The 19,046-nt window shown below is 39.1% G+C and overlaps 1 long non-coding RNA gene across 1 annotated transcript; it reads right to left on the bottom strand.

Moving 5' to 3' along the window:
• Positions 1-5,917: 5,917 nt before the first annotated feature.
• LOC309482009 lies at positions 5,918-6,999 on the bottom strand. Its single transcript, XR_014200169.1, has 3 exons — positions 6,638-6,999; positions 6,426-6,541; positions 5,918-6,050 (listed from the first exon to the last, which is right to left on the bottom strand). It is a non-coding gene; the product is annotated as an uncharacterized lncRNA (long non-coding RNA).
• Positions 7,000-19,046: the final 12,047 nt, after the last annotated feature.

Genomic DNA, 19,046 nt, shown 5'->3' with positions numbered 1-19,046 from the left:
CGCAGACGCGTCGCCGAGCCCAGAAAAATATCTAGCATGTTAGATATCCAGAGCTGTCGGCCGACTCAACCTCACTGATGTCATGAGCTACAGCCAATCAGAGCAAGGCATGGGTTGAGGTCACCGGGTAAATACGCGGGTAAATACGCGGTTTTCAAAGAAACACGGAAGAAGACGAGTTGGAAGAAACACGGACAGAAAGATGAGCAACATGTCAAGAAAGCAATGGACCCAGGATTTAGAGCAAAATTTAATCGAACTCTGGCAGGAGCATGAATGCCTTTATGATGTTGGACATGAGATGTACCACAACCGCTCAGAGAAAGAGAAAAGATGGACTGAAATTACAAACGCTCTTAAACAGCCAGGTGAGCAAAATGTTATTTTTACATTATCTAAATGTTATAGGTTGAAATGCAAAACTAAACATTTTTACTGTAATTCTGTTTATTGTGATATATATTATTGTGTAGTAAGAGGATATTCAGTTAAAGTTTAAAGGGATAGTTCACCCAAAAATGAAAATTCTGTCAGTAATTACTCACCCTCATGTTGTTCCAACCGCGTAAGACCTTCGTTCATCTTCGGAACACAAATTAAGATATTTTTGATGAAATCTGAGCCTTGTCTCACTCCTCCATAGGCTGCTAGGTGGCCCAAACTTGCTGGCCCAGAAAAGTTATTAAAGAGATCGTTAATATAGTCCAAGTGACTCCAGTGGCTCAATCTTAAGTATATCAAGCGACGAGAATACTTTTTGTGCGCAAAAACAAACAAAAATAACGACTTTATTCCACTATTCATTTCCTTCTCTCTGGGCCTCGTAGTGTTTTTGCGGTGCGCGCGCGTCTGTGTTATACGTCATCACGCATCACACACATGACCAGCGTCGGCCAATAGTGAGCCTACGTGGTGACGTGCAACACAGACGCTCAGCGCAAAAACACTACGAGGCCCAGAGAGAAGGAAATGAATAGTGGAATAAAGTCGTTATTTTTGTTTGTTTTTGCGCACAAAAAGTATTCTCGTCGCTTGATATACTTAAGATTGAGCCACTGGAGTCACTTGGACTATATTAACGATCTCTTTAATAACTTTTCTGGGCCAGCAAGTTTGGGCCACCTAGCAGCCTATGGAGGAGTGAGACAAGGCTCAGATTTCATCAAAAATATCTTAATTTGTGTTCCGAAGATGAACGAAGGTCTTACACGGTTGGAACAACATGAGGGTGAGTAATTACTGACAGAATTTTCATTTTTGGGTGAACTATCCCTTTAAGTCCAATCTGCCTTTTGTACCAGTCGAGAGATACTTTAAACCAGGGAAGGATTAGTTTGAAACAGACAAAATAAAATAAATGAATTTGTGGGGATGCATAACTGAAAATAATGCATTTTCTTTATTAATTGTAGAGTTTACTGTTGAGGACATTAAGACCAGGGCAATATCCCTGCGAACGCAGTACTGTCGTTTGCAGAAACCCAAACCAAGTGGGAGTGGCAGCAAACCCTTGACTCCACGGCAAAGGTGGCTTCTCAGAGTGATGGATTTCATCAAAACATATATTGTCCACCGGCCATGTGAAACAACAGTAAGTTAAACAGTCAACAGAAGCAAAAAATTTATTTGTAATAGCATGCATTTGTAACACTCATACACCAACATATACATATTAAAACGAACAAGGCCTGTGAGCGGTCTTGACGTGTTTTTGTTTACAAACTATTAAAAGTTTACAATGTATTAAATTGATGAAGAAGGGTATTAAACTAGTCATGCCAAATATCATTACAAAGGTGAAAGGGTTTAGATGTCATTTCTTTTATAATACATTTTATGCAACAAGGTCATATCTGAATGCACTCATTCTGTGCGTCCGTCATAACTCCAGACGAGATTGCTCTGCTGAAATAGCCATGTCCACAAACGTATTACAGATGAGAAATATTGGTTTTCCATCGGATTTTGTATAAAATAATCTACCTAACAATTTACATTATGCAATAATGTGTATTTGAGGACAAAAGCTTATTAATAGTGGCAGATTTGGCATATACACAAACATGCACACTCACTCAGTCACTGACTGAAAAAATCACTGAAAAATACAATACCACACACATACACACGCTGTGTCACACATGCTACAGTAATACTTTTATTCTGCTCTCTTGACTCAAATCTTACACTGTGCTGAACTGGGTAATGTAAGTGCATGTTGTTAATGTAAGTGCATGTTGTTAAAGCAGCTCTTTCTTAATCCTATCACCGTCTTCTCTGTTCCAGCTTGGTGCATCATTCAGTGGGCAGAGTGATGCAGAGGATATGGACCTCTCAGACCTAAGGCCTGATACACCATCTGTGGACAGCTCCCCATGTTCTGCATCCACCCCAATTCCGTCAAATCAAGAAGCCTTTCCATTACCAGAGGAAACTGCTTCAACTGCTTCAAGTGATAGCAGTAAACAACCACGTTTGAGCAACAATCCCCAAAAAAGAAAGCGGGTGTCTGAGGATGCTGTAGAGCTGCAGAAGCTGGATTTGTTGAAACAGATGGTTTCTCAAGTGGACTCACAAACACCTCTGGATACATTAACTTCTTTTGGGAACCAGGTGGCTTTGGAATTGAGGGATATTCAAGACCCAGTTCTGTTATCACGAGTAAAAAGAAGCATAATGATTATGATATACAACGCCCAGGAGAATGACAGAAGCGGGTCATTGTCGTCACCTGGACAACCTACCCCATATCAACCTGTCAATTCAGGTCTACCTACGGCCCAGTCTCATTCCCAGCAGCCTTATTATGCCTCAGGTCATGGGTTTCATAGATCACTTTTGGAGACACAACCCGAACATGCCTATGACTAGACATTTTAATGAACCTTTAAATAATTGTGGATTTTTACTATTTTAAACATTATTGTTCTATTACATTTTATTTTATTATAGTAGTGCACTACTTGCAGTTTAAACTTGTTTGTATAATGTTCCTTTTTTCTTTAATGTAAACATACTTTTTTTTATATAATAAAAACACAAATTCTAAAACAGGCTGGCTGTCCATTTCTCAAAGCTTTTATATTCTAAGTATATTCAAAGTGAAGTGACCTAATTGACTGTTCAATGCTCAAATTGTTGATGATTGAATTTGTTGTGGAAATAATTCTATTCGGAGAGTTAGGAGGAAGGAGACAAGTCGAAACCTTTGAAAAGTCAAAGAATCAAAAAAATGTTTATTTCTTGCAAGAAAATATTACAGAAATTCTTTTTGGCATTCACATACAGAGAGCATCTGATATGTGAAGGCAAAGAGTCAGTTCCTCTGCCAAGCTTATATACCCTTAACACATCCTGAATAGGCTGCATCTGTCTCAAAAGATAATAAAAGTAATAAAAGGAAAAACAACTATTTACAAAGTGCAGACCAATTGTTTTTTATTATGTACACTCTTATGGGGAATGGTGTATATATATTTAAGATATGTAAATTTTAGCTTATTGTTAGAACACATATTGCTGTGCACCACAAACACAATCATTGAGAAGCAATGTTAACAACACTACAAATTGATAAAACAATATTCTTTATTAATACAGGACTTTTGAACACACAAGAAAATAAATGTCCTAAACTGACTTTAACCTGCTGTTTGCTGGGATAACTCTACATCAGTTCCTTTTGCGTTGATCCTGCCAAGGAACACTTCCTGCTGGTGAGACAAAGTAGTCCCGCATCAGATTGCGTTGCATTTTTGCTGTCGCTGTACAATTGCGATGTGAGGTGTTCTCCATCGGTTGGAAAGCACCCATGCCATGATTCCTCCATTGCCCATCAACCATGTTGTGGTCAGCAGTCTCCCAGTCTGCAAAAACTGGAGGGGCATATGCTTCTGACCTGCGCTCGCAGAGGAAGTTGTGGATGCACAGGGAAGCCATTGTTATCTTTACCACCTTGTCTGGCTCCAAGCATATGGTCGACCTGAACACTCTCAACCGGTTGGCAAGAATGCCAAATGCATTCTCTACCACCCTTCGTGCCCTAGACAAACGATAGTTAAAAACCCTCTGACTGTGCTCCATCTGCCTGAAAGGATATGGCTTCATTAGGTCATGCCTTAAGGGATATGCATCATCTCCCACAAACATGTAGGGCATCACTGTGTCAGAATCGGGCAAGGGCTCAGGTGGGGGAAAGCTCAGTCTGCCCTCGTCCATGGCATTGCGCAGGTCAGAGTGAGCAAACAGTCCGGCATCTGAAACTCGACCTTGGGTACCCACACTTGCGTAGATGAATTTGTAGTTCGCATCTACTGCAGCCATCATAAGCACAGAGAACCTCCCCTTGTAGTTCTGTCAGGTCCATTAAGTCAAGAACACACAGACAATAAAAATAAAGAATTTTTATAGAGTAGATTGCAAACAAGTTGATGTTCTTGAATTGAAATTTGGCGGTATGGCTCTGTTCAGGGAGTCCTCTGACCTTTCATGAGCACCATGAAATAGCAGAGAGTCAGAGGACAGCAGCAGCAGCATTAGGGGACGCTCACACAGTTTAGGACTGTGAGAGCTAAAATATCCCCCCTGTGAACAGAGCAGGCAACATGACATAACGCAAATGCCACGTTATGCATAAGGAGGAGCTGGGGAGGTGGCGGGCAGCAGAAGCGAGCAGCAAGCATGTATGAGCAAACTGAATGTGCTTTAAATAGGGCGCCTTGTTTGAGCTTTGGCCATTGAGCAGCGAGGGGAGTTAACGAGCTAATACAGCTCAGCTGGAGCAGATCAGCTGACGGGACAGTGTTGTTAGCAAACAGCATTAGCAGCGTCTTGACTACCTGGCCTGCCAGAACTGACGCTGACGCTCAATTTCTGTCAGGTCCATTAAGTCAAGAACACACAGACAATAAAAATAAAGAATTTTTATAGAGTAGATTGCAAACAAGTTGATGTTCTTGAATTGAAATTTGGCGGTATGGCTCTGTTCAGGGAGTCCTCTGACCTTTCATGAGCACCATGAAATAGCAGAGAGTCAGAGGACAGCAGCAGCAGCATTAGGGGACGCTCACACAGTTTAGGACTGTGAGAGCTAAAATATCCCCCCAAACAAAACCACACCTGGCAATCCTCTGAGATACAGAGGATGATTTTATTTGAACAATTTATATGCTTAGTAATCTACGAATATATACGGATAATTTGCAATATGTTATAATCAGATGAGTCCTGACCACCCATGAGATAGCAGAATCAGGGGACAGCAGCAGCAGTATGTTCTGATCAGATGAGTCCCCTGACCATTCATGAATTAGCAGAAGTCAGGGTACAGCAGCAGTATGAGGAGATAGCAGCCGCATATAGGGACAGCATTATCAGCATGAGGGGATGCAGCAGCAGCATAAGGGCTCTCACATTATTTTGACTAGATGAGCTAGCCCCCCCAAAACAGAAACTGAGTGTCTCGAACGGTGTCGTCTGAGCCAGCCTAATTTAGCAATTTATATTATGGTAAAAATTATTAATTAATAACTGAAATGATTATTCAAGACTGCAATAGCTAAAACATGCTGTTACCTAGAATTATCTGACTTTGAACTGTTTTGACAGTCTACAGTGTAAGCGCTATGAAGAGATGACTAAGCCACCTTCTGAGAAACAGCTAGATGAAGGAATTAAACAGCTTTTACCAGCGTACAGATCAGCAGAAGCGAGCAGCAAGCATGTATGAGCAAACTGAATGTGCTTTAAATAGGGCGCCTTGTTTGAGCTTTGGCCATTGAGCAGCGAGGGGAGTTAACGAGCTAATGCAGCTCAGCTGGAGCAGATCAGCTGACGGGACAGTGTTGTTAGCAAACAGCATTAGCAGCGTCTTGACTACCTGGCCTGCCAGAACTGACGCTGACGCTCAATTTGTGGTAAAAACTTCCACTTTTTCTTGGAGGCTGTATGTAAATGTGCTTTCCATCCAGTGCCCCAAGGCAATGTGGAAACTGCCACTTTCTTTCGAAATCCATGGCTATTGTACGCCACTCTCCCTCCGTTGATGGTGTCTAAAATAATACGACACACCAAAAGTCAGTGACTGGAATTATTATATATATATTCAAGAATACAGTTATATGTAGAACAAAATTGGATAGTCATACTTTTGTGAGTCAAACTCCTTCTCACTTAATCCATATAAATATGTATATAAAGATAAACTAGAGATTAAACATACAAGTATGTGTAGACATCAAAATATAATTACTTATGCTTTTCGGAAGTATATCCCTGTTTGTAATCATAGGTTTTACTAAAATACTTTTAGGAAAAAGGAAAGTCAACTGTATATTGCTGATGTCCACAATGTTGATGTTCTGGGTGTTCTTTTTTAAAATGAAGTTGTAGAGTGTATATCTTTACATTTTGTAATGACTCCCTACCTTCAAGAAATCCTCCTTCATAACCTGGTACAGAGCTGTACAGGTTTCCATCACTATTTGTGAGATGGTGCTTGTCCCCATCCTGTACTGGAACCTGAGGGACTTGAACGTTTCACCTGCATGACACCAAAAAGTTCAGAAACATACCCAGACAGACAAAAACGTTATCACTATATTCAGTTCATATTAGTTTAAAATGAAATCACACAAACCTGTTGCCAAGAACCGCAGGGTCAAAGACAGACGCTCTCTGGGTGGTATTGCACGTCTCATCTTGGTGTCCTGCTTTGTTATAAGATGTTGGACTTTATCCAGCAAAAAAATCAAACTCCTCTGCCGTCATTCGCAGCAACTCCCTGAAGCCTGACCTATCATTATTCTATTACAATGATAAATAAATCAAGAAACACAGCTTTTTAGCACAGTACACAACATATTGATATTTTAACATTTTAAATGCGGCCGTCAGCCAAACATAAGCATGCAGCTACATCTCCGATATAAACATGCTGTACTCACCTCCAACTCTCTCTGTAACACAGACAATCCCTGCTGTTCACGTATGCGGATCCACTCTTTCACCCATACTCTCTTGTTTTTTCTTTTTTGGCGTTTTTTTCTCAGAGCAAATCATCGCGCACACAATTCGCATAACTAGTTTCTGTCTGTCGTCCATATTCGCGCGTTGTGTTCTTCTTCGTCTTCTTCGCTGGGTATTGGCGCGCGTGCTGTTTCGCGTCATTTCCGGTTCGTTTTATCGCGTGATTTTTCGTGGCAAAACGTGGTTTGTAGACAAGATAGAATAGTTGGGTGACAGAGTTGTTGTCAACTCGTGTAGTGCGTTACCTCCTGTTGCGGATCAATCACGTTGTGTCGTGTGGTGTGAACAGCTCAACAACTTGAACACTCCTGATTTCACAGAGAGCAAGTCATGTAGTGTGAACCGCACAGTTCAGCCCGACGTTTCAAAATCACGTAGTGTGAACTAGGCTTTACTGTACCACCTCAGAGAAACATAAAGGCATGAGGGGTGAGAGGAAGGAGAACCACACAAGTTTCCTGAGGAACTCTTATATTAGGCACTGTGTGGAACCACTTTCGGTGCCTCCAGGAACCAATTTTAAATTTTTTACATTTTCAAAAACGCAATATAGATTTTTTTTTATTTATTTTTTTTTTACGTCCAAAAATATTCATGGTAAGACGGTGGTTCACGTTTATGTTGTTTAAAAGGCTCGCCGAACGGTGCGTGTCCACTGGCACGGAGCGAGCGGAGCAAGCGTTTTCAATTCATTCCATGGAAGTCGAGCTTCACGCTCAGCAGTGCATTTTGGGATTGACAGCGGACCGGAGAAAGCGTTGAGAGCGACTGAGAGCGTCAAAAGGTTGGGCAGTTCTCGACTTTATGCAAATATCAAGCGAAAAACGCGGTCGGCAGTTTATGATGGATATAGTGCGTAAATAATTTTGTTTACAAATTAGATGCTTTGCAGTTGTTTATATATGTTAAAGATTTTATTTTGGATGTGTTTATTGTTATTATATTGGCTGGGTTTATAAAATTGAAAGGATCTTTGCTTGGTGCATTTGGAAACAAAGCTTGTCTATTTCTAAATGTAATCGCGTGCATGATGATTATACTGTCCGTGTGTTGAAAAAAACAAACACACCCGTAACAGACACACCCCAAAGCGGAGACGTTACAGCGTTGCCAGCGGCACCGAGCGTAGTTTTGCCGCTGTAGTGGACGCGCACCGTGAAGCTGCGTTCACACCAAACGCGAATAGAGTGTCTGGCGCGAGTGATTTCAATGTTAAGTTAATGCAAAGACGCGTTTGCGCGCCTCTGGAGGTCCAGTGGCGCGAATGAGGCGTTTAGCGCGGCAGACGTTAATTTGCCTCATTCGCACGTCCAGTTCTTTTAAAATCTTTTATCACATAAAAACTTGATTTCAATAGGCCTATATGACACATTCATTTTGTTCACTTTCATTCATTTTCGTCCAGTTCACGTTGTTGTTTTGTATTGTGACAGGGGCTATGTATTTTCTTTTATTATGGCCTACTTGAGAATATAAAAATTTGCTCACTAAGAACCTGTGAACCACAATACCAAACTGGCAGTCTGATTTTCTGTGAACTGAATTGTTAACCTAAAGTAAACTTCTTTGACTTTTATGCACATCATGTCTTTTTTTAAATATTATTTTTTCTAAAATTATAGTCCTACTTTAAAAAAAATCCCAATATATCGCCTTATGCACAGTATCGAAATATATTGCAGTATATTGAATCGTGACCCATGTATCGTGATACGTATCGTATCGCCAGATTCTTGCCAATACACAGCCCTAATTATCTTGCTGGAAGTAGCCATCAGAGGATGGGTACATGGTGGTCATAAAGGGATGGACATGGTTAGAAACAATGCTCAGGTAGGCCGTGGCATTTAAACGATGCCCAATTTGGCACTAAGGGGCCTAAAGTGTGCCAAGAAAACATCCCCCACACCATTACACCACCACCACCAGCCTGCACAGTGGTAACAAGGCATGATGGATCCATGTTCTCATTCTGTTTACGCCAAATTCTGACTCTACCATCTGAATGTCTCAACAGAAATCGAGACTCATCAGACCAGGCAACATTTTTCCAATCTTCAACTGTCCAATTGGTGAGCTCGTGCAAATTGTAGCCTCTTTTTCCTATTTGTAGTGGAGATGAGTGGTACCCGGTGGGGTCTTCTGCTGTTGTAGCCCATCCGCCTCAAGGTTGTGCGTGTTGTTGCTTCACAAATGCTTTGCTGCATACCTCGGTTGTAACAAGTGGTTATTTCAGTCAAAGTTGCTCTTCTATCAGCTTGAATCAGTCGGCCCATTCTCCTCTGACCTCTAGCATCAACAAGGCATTTTCGCCCACAGGACTGCCGCATACTGGATGTTTTTCCCTTTTCACACCATTCTTTATAAACCCTAGAAATGGCTGTGCGTGAAAATCCCAGTAACTGAGCAGATTGTGAAATACTCAGACTGGCCCGTCTGGCACCAACAACCATGCCACGCTCAAAATTGCTTAAATCACCTTTCTTTCCCATTCTGACATTCAGTTTGGAGTTCAGGAGATTGTCTTGACCAGGACCACACCCCTAAATGCATTGAAGCAACTGCCATGTGATTGGTTGATTAGATAATTGCATTAATGAGAAATTGAACAGGTGTTCCTAATAATCCTTTAGGTGAGTGTATGTTCCACGAAATAAATCAATGTAAAAAAAATCAATTTTGACTAATTAAAAATGTCCATCTTCACTTAACTTTAAAACATTTGTGACCAGTCACGGAAAGTAGGGACACAAGTCGGTTCTGGGGAATTTTGAGTTATTCACAGATTCTGAAAGTGTAGTCTCCAAGCTTTCCAACGATGTGTAACACAAGGAAATCTGATAATATTTGGAGAAGTTATGGCCATTTAAAGGTAGGCACTCAAAAAAGCACAAAGGGGAGAAAACAGCCTCTGAAGATCTCACATCTCTCTCCTGCTGGGAGTGACAATAGGGCTCATTTACATCTCATTTAGATAAGCCATACCCCCTGTAAAGCTCCCCCCTGTAAAGCTTTAAAGCACAGGAGGGAGCAAAAAGGTCAGGAAAATGTGCCATCATAGAAAAAAAATATATGTTTGCAAATAGGTAATATATAAATAAATGTCTCTTAGCATCTACCGATAAAACTGTATAGGCAACTCTTGTGTACACTGAATAAAAAATAATATAAACTCTAGACAATGTTCAAATCAAAAACAGGATGTGCTATGTGATATGAGTAGGCTATGAATCCAAGTATGAATCAGAATCAGAATAGATTTTATTGCCATTGTCAATGAAAGGTTTCACAGACTAGGAATTTTCTTCGGTGTAGCCTACTCGTGTAACATGAAACAAACTTTTGCTAATGATAAATAATAAGCAATAAACTATGGAAATAGGCATAGACGTAATTTGCGGGTGGGACGGATGGGACATGTTCCCACCACTTTTTAAAACATCTCGCGACACGAATGTACCAATTCTACAAATAAATAAAACATCTCCAGTTAACCCTTAAAGACCTAGAACATTTTTGGGGCGCCTGACTCACCTGTACTTTTCTTTGTTTTTCTAACCCATTCTAGCAGCAAGCATCAAGTGCCATATATCATTTTAAACAGGAGAACCTAAAGTTTCCAGCTAGCTCATTTAAAGTCCCAGTTTTACATTTCTTTTGTCAGAGAATTTATGAAATTAACAGGATTTTAAGAAAAACGGCAGCAAAAAATTTGGTGTTTTCAGTGTGAACTCAAACAGAACTTCCTGAAGTTTTGTTTTTTTCTTTTAGAAAGTTAGACTTGGTTGTTTTAGACTTCCAGATGAAATTTTGTCTACATGTAACAATCCCTCAGCAAGTTATAGCCATTTATTATAATATTATTCTAGGCGTTTTTGAGTAAAAACAGGTGTATTACATTTACTGACAATGTAGATGTGTCCAAATAAGTTCAGGAGGTAAAGTAAATAGAAAAGTTGTTATATTACAACAGAACACTGAAGCAAACATTTTTCTTCAGAGAATTATATTATAATTTGAACATGAACAACAAATGCAAACAATATAACAAGTAGTGACAACTGTGCAATATAAATACTAACAATACAATATACAGAGTGTAAATGAACAAATGGTTCAAATAATCTTCACAAACTAAATACAAAAAGAAATAAACAGTGCAAATGAAGAAATGGTTCATTGAGGGTAATATACTGAGTGCTAATGAACAAATAGTGCAAATAATCTTCACAAATTAAATACAAATAGATAAATATACAGTGCAAATGATTCAAACAATCTTCTGAATCGGAAGGTTCCACCAGGTCTAACGACTCATTTAAAAAAATCAATTCTAACACATCCTCCGATTTGTACTGCTGTTTTTTTTTTTACATACTCATGCTCTTTCGTGTTTTATGCTCTTTCGTGTTTTATTCTCTTTCGTGTTTTGCGCTATGGTCAAAAACTTTGCATCCGTTAGTTTTCATGCGTAGTTTTCAATGCATTGCGTTTGTTAAAAATGTATAAAGAAACGTGATTGGTTGTTAAAATCACCAATCACTATGTTTGTTGGTTGAGTTGATGACCGTTTGGACGAATCTGGGCATGGGGGTGGGACTAAGCATCAACAATTGTTCCTGTTTGGCTCAGAGAAAGAAACCACATGTGTTTCCTTGACGAATCACTGCTGCAGATTTTGATGACGCAATCACCGGCACTACGCAGCCTATGAATGACCAATAGAGACAACCGTGATAACACAGGAAAGCTGTGAATCTCATCTTTACGGTGCATTTTAAAGCATACAGATTGGATTAGCGACTCAAAAGTTATTAAACATTAATGGGGTTAACTGGCAGAGCATTCATTTCGTTCGTTTTTTAAATAAGATACTAGCTGAAATGTGTTTTTTTAAATCAAGTGATCAAAGTGCTCGTTGCCGCTGCGATCAGTGGCGCGGATACAGTGTTTTCTCGTGTGGCTCGCGCACACACCACACTCTTCACTCGACGCGTGCTTCAATACGTTGCGTTGCGGATACTAGGGTTGGGCGGTATTACGGTAATATCGGATACTGCGGGATCTTAAAATAGCACCGGTATCAGTTTCAATACCGTCATTACCGGCCCTTATAGCCTATAATATATATAATTTATTTATTGCCTAAAAAATGCTTATGTGTGGTTGCAGTTTGCCAATATTTCTGGTTCCAACCGAATGAGAAGAGGGAGAGGCGGTAAATACTGACGAGGCAATTTGTAAATTGTGCAATAAAAAGGTGACCGCGAGAGATGTAAACACCTCTAACCTAATGTCGCATCTCCGAAACAACCCCCACTCACTGCTGCCAGGATGCATTTTGTTCTCGAGTTCATTAAATAAGCGCATTAAGTTTCGTATTTGTTAAAATATTATAATGTTATTTTTTCCATCTTTGTTGATTATGAAAAGTGAACGGCACAAATAAGATGGGATGCATCGGGAGTCAGACGATTTGACCACTTCAATAAATTTCGTTTTGTAAAAGGCCTCTTTAAAACGAATTTCGTTTTGTGTAAATTGTATCTAAATTTTAATAAAATTTTCATCAACCAATTGCCTGGATTTAATATAATCATGACATGATGGGCGGTGGCTGCTGCGGTCACTTGCATTGAAATCTCATAAATTAACCGAAACTCAGTGTAGGCTAGGCCTATGCCTCACAGACATGACAAATATATATAAATAAAGCTTGAAATTTATTTAAACGAAACAATTAAAAACGAAAGAAATAGGCTACTCACTGATTAGGCTAAGTAATCCATGATGTGCATTTCTCTTTAGGCGCGTTCATACGGAGATGCGATCGCCAATTTCATTAAACGAAACAATTCAAAACGAAAAGAAATATAGTCTGATTAAACAATGGTGTGCATTTCTTTCTATAGCGTTCACTACAGAGATGGCGATCGTCAATTTCTTTAAACGAAACAATTCAAAACGAAAAGAAAAAGGCCACTCTCTGATTGTGTAATGATGTGCATTTCTCTCTATAGGCGCGTTCACTACAGAGATGGCGATCGTCAACTTCCATCTTTGCAGAAAAGTTTTATTAATAAAAATCAATGGACACGCGTCACCGGATTACAAAGGCACTTCTTGCTTGTTGCACGCACACAGATATTATGTTGAATAATGCGGGCTCGGGCTCATAATAACAGTTAATGCCATCGGCCATACTCAGACACAATGTGCAGGGGTTGGGCTTGTTTTTTTTGTTTTTTGTTTTTTTGCCCGATCTGGCATTCAGTTTCTGAACGGTGTAGGCACAAGCCAACAGTTTGGTGACGCCATCTGAGCCCATTATGTCATAATTTTTAATTAGTCACGGTAATACCGTATACCCCGGTAAAATAGGGAGGAGGTTTGACGGTATCAAAATTCGAATACCGCCCAAGCCTAGCGGATACTCTCTATTCATTTTGTTGAAATCACAAAACATAATGCAAACGTTTGCGTGTCCCTGCTTGATATACAACCACTGATGAACATAATCGTTTTGATGAGAGAAAAAAACTATACGAGAAAAAAAAAAACCTATACAAGGGCAGATTCAAACTCAGACCCTCTGATACGACTGGCAAAAGCTCTACCACTGGACCATTAAGATAAACGTTAGTTAACTTGGCGGATCTATGTATTGGCACTGACAACATGTATTAGGCTACATCTCATTAAACGACAAATTAAACCCCATGTAACTTACTATTTAAATCGATTGCTGGACATCGTAATGTTATTGGCGTCCATCTTCATTGAATTTTGAAATCAGATAGAGCCGGCCAGAGCGCTGCATAATAAGTAGCCACGCCGGCTTATTCAGTATGGAAATACACACCGACAATGACACGCCCCTACTGCGTGCTAGAATCTCTGAAAAACAAGCAGATTTCAAACTCAAAATGTACGCTTTTAAATATACCAATACTGCTATCTCAAACATGCAGAGGCTTCTTCGTGATCTCAACTAACAGATTCTGCAAAAAAACGAAAATCACCAATTTTGAAAAAAGACGCTTCTTTCTCATTTTGCTCGAAAGTTGTGCTGCCGACTTGTGTCCCTGGTTTCCGTGACGGGTCACATTTGTGTTTCACTCCGATGGTAAGTCTGACATCATTGTTTCCATGTCCAAAAGCTCTATCAGATGCCAAAAACAAACAAACAGTGCTAATATACACTCATTATGCTGTAATATTCCTGAAAATTATGGCCCTAACCTTTATCTCTATACTGAAATCTCTAATGGTTAGTTATTCAGCTATTTTGAATCATAAAATGTTGAAGTCTGGGATGCCATTAGACAGGAGACTGTAATGTACACTATGGCTTTTGAAAAGCTTAAATGTGTGACTTGAATCAACAGTGTTCATAAATGGTTGTTGAGTATTCTCATGAAACAAGATAGAGGAAGTAGAGGCTTCGTCCTGGAAACAGTATTAAGGTGCAGTAAAATTATCTGTTCTGTGAATGTTCACTGGTGAATTCCAGTCATTTCAATAAGAATCCACACGATCAGCAATTTTGTTTGTGGTCAAATCACTATGGGACCCACTTGGTCACTGGAATTCGCTGGATTTGACCAAGCATGCCGCACAAGCCCTGAAAAGTGAAGCCAAAACGTCTCGATCTCCCCCCGGTGACTGGTCCTAGTATAGGTCATAAGCCCCGCCTCCCTGTGTTATTCAATGAGATGTGAGACAAACTAAACAATCAAATTACACTTTGTAAAAGCAATTTTCAGAGATTAATAAAAACAGCATCAAATGTGTAAGAAACTTTCAAGAGGCAAAAACTGTTTTAAAGAGAAAAGGTTTATTCTTTGAGGATTCTTTTCACAGCCGCAGCCACCCAGCTGTGAAACAGAATGACCTAGTGGACTCAATAAACAGAGACATTTTATACAGGTTTCTGACATTCTTGACTCCTCCTTTCCCAGTTTCTGTAAATTTCCGTAAAGACATCTTATATCTCAAGCTGGTATGGACTGGTTTCTACCCCCCCCCCCCCCCCGGGCAGGTCATGCTGTTCTTTGTTCCTGAGAAGCCAAAAGGCCTTCATTTACAATCTAAATGACCTCCTGCTTTCATGTCCCTTCAGCTGTAAGAGACCCTCACAGAAAACATATGACTAAATGATATTAATAGTTTGGAAACGATAATTTTTTCCATCACAATATTCCTTCTCTTTATCATTCTCTGATAAACAACATAGAAAAAATTCACTCTTGTTTCCTAATCAAACCCATTATACTGTTAAATCTTTGAGAATAGAATTAATTCAAGTCTTAATTCAAGAACAGTTATACCCTTCATGTCTGATTTTTTTGTATACCTGATCACTCTACTTGAACTTTGAAAGAAATACGATTTATTTTTTTTAAAAGTAAAAAGCTTGTAACAAATAAATAAGCATTTTGTCTGAAACCGGGCTAAAAATGAACAAACATTGTTATCGCATTTTCCTGGTTGAGAACCAGACCCTCAGTCATCCCAGACATAGCTCAAAGCATATAGTAAGAAAAACGTAAATGATTATAATTGCAACTTCCGTCACTCGTACCATCTGCATATTTTGTTCATCCCTAGGATAGACTGTACCCATTAATAACAAAATTATCAGAATAACACATACAATCATAACACTATGTATTTGTATATGTAGCTTTTTCAATTAATCACAATATTTTGTCAGGAAATGGTTTTACTTCTAAAGCTATATTTAATTAAAATCTATTTAATAAAATCTAACCCGAAAAGTTTTATAATTTGATCATTCGTTGTTCGAAATTATCCCTGACTTTTCCATTACATACCGTCTTTTTTCTTATCACCATACTTCACATTAATTAATAGATCTTCTACCTGAAAACACATTTTTCTTTGCACAAGTCAAATTATTAGATTTATATCAATACTAAGCCCTAATTTGATTCAATCAAATAAAAATCACAAAACTTTTCTTCAACCATTAATTGGTCAACATTTTCTCCAGATATGTTGATCATCTCGTTGCCTCATGGACGTTCCATCTTCACCAATATGACACTTTGCATGCCGTAGAGAGGATTTTTCCAACGTTGGCGGGGTAGATAGTTTCTAGCACATATCATTGATCCCCCACTTTATTCTTTGCGTTTGGCGTTTTGGGTTGCTGACGTTGGTTGGTGTGGTTAAGGTCAGATGCTTCGACCCAGGTCTCACACTCTCCAATCATTTTCAAATCCTTACAAGATTTTCCCTTAGATCACGATCGCACCCCCACTGGAATGAGTCGTCCCTTTGGTGTGACCTGTGAAATTTTCAACCTGAAACATATCACCGGATAATTTCTTGCTCATTGAATAGCACTCAGGGTCCTTTTCCCCTGAAAAACACTCAACCCACGTTTCATGTTAACAAAACAATACAGAATCAGTTCTGTTTGGTTCAATCCGTTCTGACATCCTGCAAAATGAAAAAAATGTTAAGTTATGCGCTGCGCAAGGTATGGCACCTTTCTGCCACTTTGCTCATGCCATGCGCAAAGTCTGCATCTTCTGTAAAGAAAAACAAATGTTGAGGTTATTGTCACATAGTTTTCTTTTGTCTGCTGTGCTGCCACATCTGCTCCGGCGTTTCCTGTCGAAACAATTCTTGTTATTAGCACACTTAAAATACAAACAATGCACACAATTAAACCCAATGTCCTCCCAACATTTATCTTCCCACCTGTGCGATGGCTTTCAGCAAATGTGAACCCCTTAGTAAACCAGATCTGGCTGGTTAAGACAAATAAAGTTCTTCTAACCCCTCCTGGACTTTCCTGAATGCAAATGGTCCTTCTGATCCCCTGAAGAGTTGAAAGGCTCTTATCTGACCACCAGTGGGTTCCTCCTGGACTTTTACTGTCCTCACATACCGATGAGGTCAAAGCTAGATAACCTCTCAGCCTGCTGTGAAGACAGTGGGTTTAGTCCCCCCTGTGAGGCCGAAATGTCTTTGTTTGTGGCCTGAATACAAATTATCCATACTAAAAAGTTCAAAGACTCATCTGACCACTTGTTTTACTGTGCGTTCTCTTGTTCCCGCCACGAGCATATTCATCCTCCTCTTTATGCACGACACTCATCTCGTGCATAAATTTAACGTAATAAAATTCTCTTACTTTTATCAGACGCTTTTGTCCATAGTGACTTCCATTTCAAGGTACACATTTACATTCTTATCAGTTCTTGCTTTCCCTCGGAAATTGAACCCATGACCTTGGCGTTACAGGTGTCACACTCTAATGTTTGAGCTACAGGAAAAACTGCAATATTTGTTAATATTTATTTGGTAACATTTGTTTGGATAAAGTTTGCTAACCCAAACGTTGTCCTTAAGCCAAATTTCCTTTAGACATTTTTCTCTGCCTCTGAAACAAAAATATTACTTAAAGCCACAATTTCATCTTCTTATCAAATTGTTTTAAAGGGCAACGTCCCCGAGTCTCACAGCGTTTGCCTTCTCATCAGATTGACTCACAATCCTCAGCTTACTTTCAAATTTGTCATTTGCCTTAACCCATTTAAAATACTAAAACACTCTTTCCAGAGGTTAAATGACAAATTTATACACACTATTCAGACGGGATAGTTGTCCTTAACTAACGCATATTGTTCAAAACATGAATTAACACTCACACTCATCCCTGACTATGAACCGCTCATATGTCTTATTTATATATTTTCTCTAAAAATATTTAAATTTTAAATGACAGTTTAACCTTACATTTTCCTGTATCTTTTATCTAATGTTTTTATTTATGGCCTCTTAACCAGTTTCAAGGCATGTCTGTTCATTATTCATTTGATTTTAGAAAAGTCAGCTGGATTGTTTTGCTTCATCTTTCTTTGGCTGACTGATAACAGAAAGACAGACAGAGTATCAAGCAGTCTCTCAGTAGTCCACTCAAGCAGTCTCTTTCTCTCTCACTATAAGCAAATCATCTTTTCAACAGCCTCCTAGGACCGTAACTAAAATAATCATAGTCATTCCTTAATAGTTCACAAATGTCAAAATACAAATGTTTGACTCAAATTAGAACCATTACAATAATCTAAAATACATTATGCTATGATCTTTTTTTTTTGTGGTTATTTTTAGTTTAAATACTCTATTCACCTAACCTTCGTTTTTTTCAGAAATTTTTCTTGACTCATCACAAGCTGTCCTCATCTTTAGCCACCACCATGTCTAACGACCTTCAGAAGTTAAAAACTAGTTCAATATCAAAAATTTTCTTTGCCCATAAGGCAACCAACATCATGTTCCTTATGTCACATCTTTGATCTTCTGTTAAAACAGAACGGTCAAATGTTTAAGGTGACAAGCTATTCGAAGTCCCTGTAATCAAGATGGTTGTTGGTTGTGCTCTGTGATTCTATTTACATATTACTGAGATTGGATGTAATTGTCTCTATATGATAATTAAGCTCTTTTAAGTGAAGGAACATTTTGATATATATATATTGGAGTGGAAGTTGTAGGGAACAGACCCCCCTTTGATGCTCTTGGCCCCAAGTAGCATCACAACCACTCCCTTCTTGTAGATAACACCTCCCGAACCTGGTGGGCAGGTGCCCCAGTGGCGGCGATAGTCCCTGTCTTAGGTTGTTCCCATCTATGGCCATCAGAGAATCTTACCCGTCTTTGGGATCTACGCCTCCTGCACACTGAGTTATGGCTCTACTTCACTTGAGCAAAATTATCATAGTTTGTGGTAATGAAATTTTTATTTTTTTCATTATCGAGGTAACCAAGAACCATCATATCCACTTGGAACATTTAATATTGACATTCAGTGTACTGTTACTTCTGTAGCCGGAGCCATCAGCCCTGTTTTATGGTGGAGGCTAAAATGAGACAAAGTCACTGGTCCTAAAATAAACAAGTTCAAAACAGTATTATTTTAAAGACTTCTTTAAAGTCTTTCAGTTTTACTTTTAAAAACGTTTTAAGTACAAATTGCCCTTTTG

This window comes from Leuciscus leuciscus, assembly GCF_965113295.1.
Source record: "Leuciscus leuciscus genome assembly, chromosome: 1".
Classification (NCBI taxonomy): Eukaryota; Metazoa; Chordata; class Actinopteri; order Cypriniformes; family Leuciscidae; genus Leuciscus; species Leuciscus leuciscus.
Note: the sequence above shows the minus strand (reverse complement) of the source record. Positions and strands in the feature narration are given on the sequence as shown.